Source organism: Phascolarctos cinereus, unplaced genomic scaffold (assembly GCF_003287225.1).
Source record: "Phascolarctos cinereus isolate Bilbo 61053 unplaced genomic scaffold, phaCin_HiC Scaffold_4;HRSCAF=312, whole genome shotgun sequence".
NCBI classification, from domain to species: Eukaryota; Metazoa; Chordata; class Mammalia; order Diprotodontia; family Phascolarctidae; genus Phascolarctos; species Phascolarctos cinereus.
Window position 1 is genome coordinate 533,309,808 of NW_027555847.1, and position 10,502 is coordinate 533,320,309.

At 33.8% G+C, this 10,502-nt stretch overlaps 1 pseudogene; it reads right to left on the minus strand.

The window, feature by feature from the left end:
• Nucleotides 1–7,602: 7,602 nt before the first annotated feature.
• LOC110207860 (phosphatidylinositol-3-phosphatase SAC1 pseudogene) lies at nucleotides 7,603–9,509 on the minus strand (annotated as a pseudogene).
• Nucleotides 9,510–10,502: the final 993 nt, after the last annotated feature.

Sequence of the window (10,502 nt, forward strand, 5' to 3'; positions counted from 1 at the left end):
AATGCAGATACTGGCCCATCCATATTTGCTAATCCTATACAACTCACTGTGTCCTAAAAAAAATGATATGTGGCATTTACTTTTATGTCATTACCCAGAGATCACAATCAGTTCTGGATTGCACACTTAAAATGTTTTATGTAGCAAAGTGATAACGGAGGATTTTGCAATAGAGGCTCACATGTGGGCCTACAGCAAGGTTAGGAAATAGTTGTCCCAAGTGTTTCAAATAAATTTAGAAAGATATTTTAGAAAGCCACAAGAAAGGTTAGAGTTTGGGTATATGGTAGTATCAGAGCCTACTCCTATTATTATTATTATTATTGTCAGTTATGAGAAGGAAAAGATGAGAATCATCTTCTCATCCTCGGATTGGTTCTTAGCATATTATGTTTTCAACATACCTCTTGAGGTCATAACCCAACACTAATTTCCAATCCCAGGCACCCAGTATAGGAACTACTGCTCTCATTAATGAAGATAATTAGTTTTAGGTTTCATTATACTTAACTCTAAATATATCTCTCCATGTTTTATAGAAACAATTTAGATGACCAAAAGTACTCACCTTATTGAGATGAGGCCCATATGAGGCCCACAAATACAAAATAAAACAAGCAACAACAAACTCCAACAACTGCAACAAACACATGAACACAATTCAAAACAACAGTAAACAGAAGTCACAATCTTTGTCTTATTGGGAAGCTAAACACACATATAAGTCATTCTAATTCACTGTCCATTGCTGGAGAGACAGCGAAAGCCCTACTCATTAAGGATATCAACATGGTAAATCTATTGGATTGACAAGCAATCAATCTAAACTATCCAGGCAGTGGTACAGGAGATTTTGTTAACTGTAATAATAGTCACCAGATATGTTCCATTAAAACAACAACAACAAGATTTATTAAAGAATCCCTTTGGTTTCCTTTCTAAAAATGATGAAAAGGATGTTGTCAAAAATAATTTACTTCTGCAAGACTGCAAATGGTACCAGGGTCATATTTGTTAGGGCTTCATTCTGTTCTAAAACCTTAATTATCACTTTACATGGAGGGAAGTTATAAGCACAGTCATGGTAGGAAAAGCAGAATGTGTTCTCAAATAACAATTCTCACCTAATGGATCTGGATGAAGTATTTGATGTCATGAGTATGAAGATGAAATGAGCTGTGGTACATTCTCTTTTTGCTCAAAGACTTCGAACACTTTGGTAATCCTTTTTTCTTGTCCTTTTTATTTGCTTTTCCTATAGAGTTTGTAGTTAATCTTTTTTTCAAAGGTTTTTTTTTTTCTATTTTCTGCTTGACTGTGCTTCTAACTATTCTCCTATAACAGTCTAAACACATTTTGACAATGGCCTCTTTTGAACTGATGAACATCCTCTGACTATCACATTTTCACATCACTTTTAGTGTTGTATTAGCCAGTGGACAAAGGACTGCTAAACAAAATATGGGTCAGAAGTATGCAGTTGCTATTTTGTAAGAAATAGAATCAGCTCCCAAAAGAGCTGTTTATTTTGTGGACAAAAACCAAAATCCAATAAAGTGAAGGAACAAAAGAGAAACATGCATTAAAGCTTGCAAAAGTATTTTATGTGAATGTGATAGATTGGAAATATATCAATCAATACAGATTTATTTATTGCCCACTATGTCATAGGTCCTAGGGATATAAAGACAAAATTGAAATAGCCCCTACTTTTGAGGAGATTGCATTTTTAGGGGGATATTATACACACACATACATACACTGACATGCATATACATATTTTTTTATAAATGTATGTGATATAAGATTATAAAACTTGAGGTGCTTATAGTTGGGGAGATTAGGAAAGGTGTCATAAACTTCAAAGAAACCTCAGGGTAGATGGGGAGATATTATATTCATAGCATGGAGGGTAGAATAAATGTCAAAGAGGGGAGCTTGGAATTAATTCTAAAAGTAATAGTATACCACTAGATTTTGTGGAGTACAGCAGTGACATTGTGAGATTTGGGCTTATAGGGAAGAAAATGGTAGCTCAGCATTGGAAGGAATGGAGAAAATAGAGAATAGATGCAGCTTGATCTGTTATGAGGGTATTGCAATAGCCAAGATGGGGGACGACGAGACACTGAAGTAGGGTTGTGCCCATGTGAATAGAGAGAAGGAGATGTTTGTGAGAGAGGCTATAGGCACAGAAATGGAAAGTTCTGGTGGTTGATTTTACTAGTAATGCATTGCATTTAACCACATCATAAAGAATAAAAACTTTTTTTTTAATAAAAACCCTTCATTTTAAAAACAACTTGGTGCATTAAAGGTTAAGAATAGGAATATATGTGGGTATATATGTGTATATACATGTATATACATACATACATACATACATAATGTGTGTTTATGTATGTACACACACAAATTACATATGTATACACATATTTATTTATTTATCCTTTACTGTGCCAAGATATTCTTGAAATGAAGGGTTTTTATTTTTATTTTTCCTTTGTGATGGCTCAATGCAACATACAACTAGTGAAATCAATCACCATGGATGACTTTGAATATCGATATAGATATATAGATAGAGATATTTCCAAGGTCATTTTGCTCACTTTCAAAGCTTTCTGTGATTTGACTTTTGATGTATGTATGTATGTATTGTATGTATGTTTTCTATGTATCTAGACTTTTGAAGTACATTTCTGCCACTTTACGAACAAGATCATTCCCTTTATATAGCTATGTGATACAGCTTCCTTCTTATGTACTATTTCATCCATTTGAAAAATATTACAAAGTTTTCTAATTCATTCTGGCTATAAGGACAGGAAGAATTTTGCCTTCCTTGTTTTCATTGAATATAAAATAATATTTTAAATATTTTTATTTTCCATATTGTTTTTAAGTAAGTACATCTAAGCAAAATAAAAACACACTGGAAGTATGTGTGTAGATACATGTGCATACATAGTATTTGTGCATGCATACATGTGTTTATAACTGCATAAATGTGCAAACACCTTGTGTCTCCACCTTGAAAATGTTGAATTTTTTGAGCAGAGATTGTTTTGTGATGTATGCCTGTATTCCTAGAACCCATCTTAGTGCAAGGCACATAATGAGTGCTTGAGAAATGGTTATTGATTGATTATTCCAATAATACTAGTTATTCCAATTAGTTATTTATTAGCTATTTACATATTAGTTATTTATTATAATATATCACATCATATCAAATAATATGATATAATATAGTAAAATATATGATATAGTAAGCAAAGAGAACAGAATTTTTCATCTTTAGTATGCATACATGTATACTATATATGTACACACAAACACATATACAACACATGTTTGTATATGTGACATATGCACGTATAACTGTGCATATATGCAGATACATGCATACACTACATGTTTATACACATGTGCATGTACATGCTACACATACATATGTGCATATATACATACACCTGTGTATATATGTATGTGTATATATATACATATATGTGTGTGTGTGTGTATAATGAATTGCTTCTAATCTTTCATCACTTGGTGAGGATGGCTCATAAATAATATACAAAGCTATTTGGAAGAAGGCAAAGAGAGTATGTACTCTGAAAAAGGGTCTGAATTGGGATAAGATGGGGACAATATAAATAGTGTAATCATATTTTCTGTACTTAAAAATTAGGAAAACTATCTGACAAATAACATTCTTTTGAAAAGATTCCTTAAAAGTTCACCCCTTTTCTTTAAAATAAGGCTGAAAAAATATATTACCCATCCTAAGAAAGTATCATAAAGCATTATAAATTGTGATAGCCAACTTGTATCATTAATAGCTATAAGAGGAAGAGGAGAAGGAGGAGGAGGAGAAGAAGAAGAAGAAGAAGAAGAAGAAGAAGAAGAAGAAGAAGAAGAAGAAGAAGAAGAAGAAGAAGAAAAGAGCATGTGGAAGAGGAGGAGAAGTAGGATAATAAATATTAGCAGTAAATGGAATTTGTGCATTTCTTAATGGTTTGTAAAGTGCTTTACACATATTATCTCATTTGGAAACAGGCTGAGAGAAGATAGGTGACCTGCTCAGGATCACAGGGCACCAACCAAAGGTACAATTAAGTTCTAGGTTTCTTGACTATAATTCCAGTTATCTAACTCCTCAACCATGAAGCCTCAGATACATAGAGGACCTCATATTTGGAATATGCATACACATTCACATATATGTATATGCATACATATATACATACATGCATATGTGCCGACAGAGAGAGAGAAAGAGAAATAGATATATAGAAAGAAAGAAAGAAAGAAAGAAAGAAAGAAAGAAGAAAGAAAGAAAGAAAGAAAGAAAGAAAGAAAGAAAGAAAGAAAGAAAGAAAGGTAGAATCTTTTTGTGCACACATATGCATTTGTGGACACAGTCTTCAATGTTCTAATATTAAAATGAGTTACTCAACTGTTCTTGTGTTTATGTGTCATGAATCAATTTGAAAATCAGGTGTAGATAATAGACTCCTTTGAAAAAGTTTTTAAAGGAATAGAATAAAGTATGTATTAGTACAAAGGAAAATAATAATATTGAAATACAGTATTCAAAATATTTTTCCCATCCAAATGTATGAATACTCTGCAATTTTTCCATAGAACCATTTTGATACCATTGACTCAAATTAAGAACTACTGTAACTAGATGGTCTTTTAATTCACCCTCCACTTTTCTGATTTACACCTTTTGTTTCATCAGGTTGGGGAACTCCTAGTGTATAATCTAATTTCACTTATGTGGATCAACTTGTTAATGTCCTACTCTTAAAATGTTGCATAGGAAAATGAAGCATTAAGTGACTTGACCCTTATACAACTAGTATACGCCAAACATAGGACTAGAGAGGAAGACATATCTGGTTTACTAGCAGTTATAGGTTGTGATAGAATGGGGGCAAAATAAGTATAGTGATCATATTTTCAAAAAATTAGAAAAATATATATGTATAGGGTTTATACCATACTACTCTATGACTCTTTAATAACTCTTATCGTTTAAATTATATTATTCTATTATTTTCTCTATTTATAGATTATATTATAACATGACTGGAAAGAGGCTATAAATGATACTTTCAAATCAGGCTTATATTTACAAAGTTTTCTTTATTGGAAAGAAAGAAAATTATTTTAAAATATCTACCTATCTAATGAAACAACATAGATACATAGGTATAGACATATCATATATATGTTATATATGCATACATATAGCACATATCTTTATCTGTCTGTCTTTACTGCATTTATTCTTCTTGGTGTTGTAGAATAGACCTCAGACCAAAAAAGTGGGGAGGAAGTGAATTTTGTATTAATAGAAGGAAAAAACTTTCTCATAAGAACTTACTACAAATACAATGGATAGTTCTGGTCAAGGGGCAGGGCATAGAATTCTCTTGGAGATTTTCTAATAAAGAGTACTTGCTAAGCACATTGTAGATGGGTTTTAAATTTTATAACATTTGCTTCATTTAGATTTGTAGATAGGAGATCTGAGAGTTACTGTCTGTCCTTGGGCAAGTCACTTCCTCTTTTATTGCCTCCATTTATTTATCTACAAAGTGATAGGTTTTAACTTGATGATTACTGAAGTTCAATTTAGATCTATGTGATATGATCTTGAAATTATTTCCACTGACATTTCTGTGTTTTTTTTAATAGGGTAGAACCACTTTCTACAATAGGAAAAATAAGTATTTCTTATTTCAGATAGTTACATTCCAAAAATTCTTACTTTTGTGTAGGTAAATGCTATCTGAAAGGATTCCATACTGTCATTTTAAGTGAAATCTCTGCCCTTCCCAAATGAAAAGAAAGTGAAGTTTTATCATATTTGCTGATATATAGTTTATGAAATTAAACCACTGTAGAATTTTGAAAGATACCCCCAGAAACTAATAAACCCAAATTAATCCATCTCATCAGAGCAGCCAGATTTGTAGTTCAGATTTGGTCTTTGTTGTAGTTGTTGAAAGGAGTTTTTATTATGAAATGTTAAAAGCTTTTGAATTATGTACTATAATAGCCATAGGTAGATCCAATAGTCCATCAATCTTTGGAGCAATTTAATTTATTTACATATTAATAACAAGTAGTCCGTTAACTCTCAGTAATTATGCACTCTGATGACTGATTTTAAACAACACAGGATTTTTCAACTACTATTTCCATTAAGGATTCTAAGCGCAACAGTTTCTCATTATGAGTGCTAACAAAAGGTAATCTTGAAACAAAAGAGTTTTTTTAGAAACATTTAAATGTAAAATGAATCAGTACTTGTGAAACAAATAAACTACATATTTTTAAGCATAACACTGACACCTGTAGCAGTGCATTAAATAAATTATCTTTTAAATGGTGGCAATTGTCCTACTATCTTACACAGTTTTAAAATATTAGACTTCATAATTATAATTTGAATATGCAACTTTATTCACAATTAGAATTATACGTAACTTTGAAATTGTATTTCCTGTCTGTTTTTACACATAAATCAAAGTTGAAGTTGGTCCTTGATTAAGAGAAGTTGGAAGTTCTAAATCTGAGACAAACATTGATAACCAAAAAAAGTTATGTGTATAGAACAATGGTGTCACCAGTACCGTGGATATAAATGAGGCTGCTGTCCCCAATGCAAAAAGGAGGCCCTCTGTCAAAGCTGTGGCTCTTGAAGGACAGGTAAGTCTTCTAGCCCAAGGAAACTTCCAGGGAAGGCTCAGGAAGCACATCTCTGCCAGTGTGTCAACTGCTCAAACACAGGATGCTTTGGGCCTTTAGCTCAAGTGCAGAACACCATAAAGAAAAGAGACTTTACTTTCTTCTTTTATTTCATGTTCATCTTCAGAAAGAAAAGATAATTCTATCTAAACTTTCTCATCACACTAAAATGGTCAGTCTCACTGCAATGACAAAAATATTGCCAGGAAAGTGGGGTGGAAGGCAGCCCAATTCAAACATTCACTGGAATATCCAGAGACCCCTGAAATGAAGACTTATAAACTTTTAATCAAACTATTAGAGGAAACAAGATTAACCTTTTCATAGAAGATATTAGCTTTTAACAAAAGTTCACAAACATATGCTTGTCAATTGTGATTGGTAATGAGATTACAAGAATGAAACTCAGCTAGAAAAATAATTTTACTGTTTTAAATAGTGAAAGAAGCTCTATTTTATTTATATATTCCCTATACTGCACCAGTTGGATAAAAAGATTCCTCCATCTTTCCAATTCTGTTCAGCAGAATCCAGCATGAAATTCTGGCAGACTTGAGGCCAAAAACATCACTGTGGCTTTGCCCTGCATTGTTCTAGTTAGGAGAGTCCCATTCCCAACTGATGCACTACTTAAAATATCATTCTAAATATGGGTATAACACCAGATCTCAACTCTGTGTCACAATTGCTAAAGAAAGTATAAGATTTGTTTTTTCTAATGAAAAAAAAAAGCTAAGAAGACACCTCGCTGGTGTGAAAAACAGATCAGTAAAGACTCCAAATCTGAATTGTGGAATCTTCCAGGCCAAGGCACTTTCCACAGACACAAATTCAGTCTGTCTTTTCTTTTTGGACCAGTTTTGGAACATCAGCAAAATCCTTCCCATTATAAATAATAGTTTAAAATGTTCCAATGCTTACAACTTCTCAGGAGAGAACATAGGCCAATGTCTCTGTCCATGTCTCACCAGCCATTAGCAAACAGACAATGTACATCGAAAAGGCAATGGTGGTGATCATGGGTAAAGACAAAAATTTCCAGTCCTTTTGTATATGGAGTGGATTATTATGGTCTACTTCATCCACTACATAGTTTCCAAGGAATAAGTCTATGGCATCCTGTACAAAGCCATCTGAAAAGTTGTTTTTGTAGTAGTGCGTGAGCAAGTTCCAGTCATCCAGTACCAGCTCCCACTGAGTTCTCTTCCCAGTTCTGGTAAAATTAATCTTCAAGGCAACATTTCTGGCATGTTGTTTAGCACAAGCATTTGCATTATCAGCCCACACATTTTTGTAATTTTTTTTCCAATTTCAGCTTTTTTCTTCAATTATCTGCCCTACATGCAAAACACCAATTCTGTGGAGCTGGGATTGAAGAAAGCAGCAGGCCCACAGGCTCTGGAACACATTGGGTCTGTCCAAGCGGTCCATACAATTGCTAAGGAATATCCCTTCCTGATTTGTTACCAATTTGCCATTAGCATCCACTAGAAAATAACCAAATTCATCTTGAAGAAAAACTACTTGATCCAGTAAAGTTTGCAAATGATCCCATCTCATTTTATTACATTCCTTGTGGAAGTCAAATGCCACATAGCTGATATTTCCATTTCCTAAAGATGTTACCATTTTTGCAAATGTCTGTTCAAATGGCTTCTCTGAGCCCTTCTGGTTAACCAGCTTCGTCATAACATGCTTTCCATAAGTAACTGTTTGTGAGTCAAAATGCCTTTGAAAACCATCCATCTGGTTGGTCACTTGAGGTTTGGTCTTTGGGACCAGAAAAAGGGTGTGGATCCTTTAGTCTGGACAATCAAAGCTTTGGTCCCAGTGTAGCACACAATTTGATCTGTTTCAACAAAGTTGGCAGCGTGGCCTTCAGAATCTATTCTTCTCACAAAATAGCACATGCCAGCTTAGAAGTAGCTCCTCCTTGAGAAGAAAATACAATCAAGATAATTTCCATTAATGGAACAAGAGTACATAGTAATGAATCCAAATAAGACAGGGAGAGCAAACTAATGGGCCCCTAGCTGAACAGATAATTCTCTAAGAAGATGACAATTCCATACAAATCACTTGATTTACCCTTTCCAACAGACTCATTTTTTGAAATTCTGGACTGGTGTTAGATAACTGTTGTAAAGTATGTGTCAGATCATATATTGTTGAAAAGTAAAACCACCCATGCTCAAGACATGGTTAAACATTGAAAGGAAGGTCTTGCTGTCCCGTAACTGAATATCAGTTAAGTGCAGTATAGTCTTCTTATGGGAAAGGATATGAAAATCTGCTACTTTCCCTATTACATGATTGAAAGAGTTACCTACTTTTTTTTTCTTTTTGATAATTAGAAGATAATTACCTGCTACCAGTCGAATTGTGCCCAAGATACCAAATATTGTTCTTGTAACAGCTAGTAGAGGAACATCTTCCTTCACTGTGTGAGTCACATCTGTGGAGATATGACCAATGGCAAGCAAGTCAGTCATCCACTTGGTCATCACAAGGCTCCATGTAAAAATTTTCTTGGATCACATGCCAGCAGCCCCTTTTCTGGCCCTTTCTGGGCAGGGCACTCACTCGTTAGGGCCCTGGGGCCTGCTCCAGGCTAGGTGCACAACACCAAAAGGGGCAAAGGCTGGTACCAGGCCAGCCCTGAGGGTACCTACCACCCAGGGGAAGTCTTCAGAGAACAGATAGCCAGGTCCATCCCAGTCTGGTCCAGCCCAGCCCATCCTAGCCCCATCCAGCCAAGTCTAGCCCAGGCCTGCCCTCCTCCAGCCAAGTCTCCTCCCTCCCACTGACAGGAAGTGTGCACTGAAGTTGTAAAGTGTCATTTCCATTTCAAACACAGGTATATTTGTTTATTTTATTTATTCTTAAGGAGAAGAAATGATAGTCATTTTATCTATTTAAGAAATAATTGTTGCTATTGCAATGCTGTTTGTGGGGCTAATGAATATCAAAGATGTTAAATATAGGTTGATAGAAAAAGGAGGTTCTGATTTCAATGTTCTCTAGACTACATCTTTGTAGGTTAGTGAACTTGGCAATACTTTTTACACTAAATGGTTTCCGTACCCACTACCCCTGAATAATAATAATAATAATAATAATAATAATGAGCTAAGGCAATTTGTGGTCTTCACCTTTTGAGCTCAGGTCAAAACTCTGAATCAGGAATTTTAATGAATAACCAATGGATGGTAGAGGCTTACCTTTCTTTGTAGGAAAATTATTCAAAAAATTTTGATTTTAACTATTCTGTATTATTTTCCTAACATATAAAAATTCAGATAAACACATAAAAGCCTTCTTACCACCTAATGATGGACTGGGGGACTAAGGAATTTTTTATTAATGTCTTCTGCCTCTCCAACTAACAGGCCATCTAAAAGGGTATTTGGACTATGTAATAAGTTAAGTATGATTGCCTAAGAGAAAATCTGAAGGTAAAAATACTTCTGAAGTTTGTCTTCATCTGACCTCATATCAAATTAAGAAGAAGAAAACAAATATTATTCAGTATTTATTTCTCTCCTTAGGAAATACAAAAAATAAAAGTAAAAAAAAATCCCCCAAATAACAAATTATTGTCTTTGAAGTGTATTTTCACACCATAATCTTTGAAAGCTTAAATTCTCATCATGAAACTTCTCAGAAAATGAAGTGCTAAAGATGAAAGTTATAGTGAATTTTGTATCAGATCATTTAATTATTTTACAAAA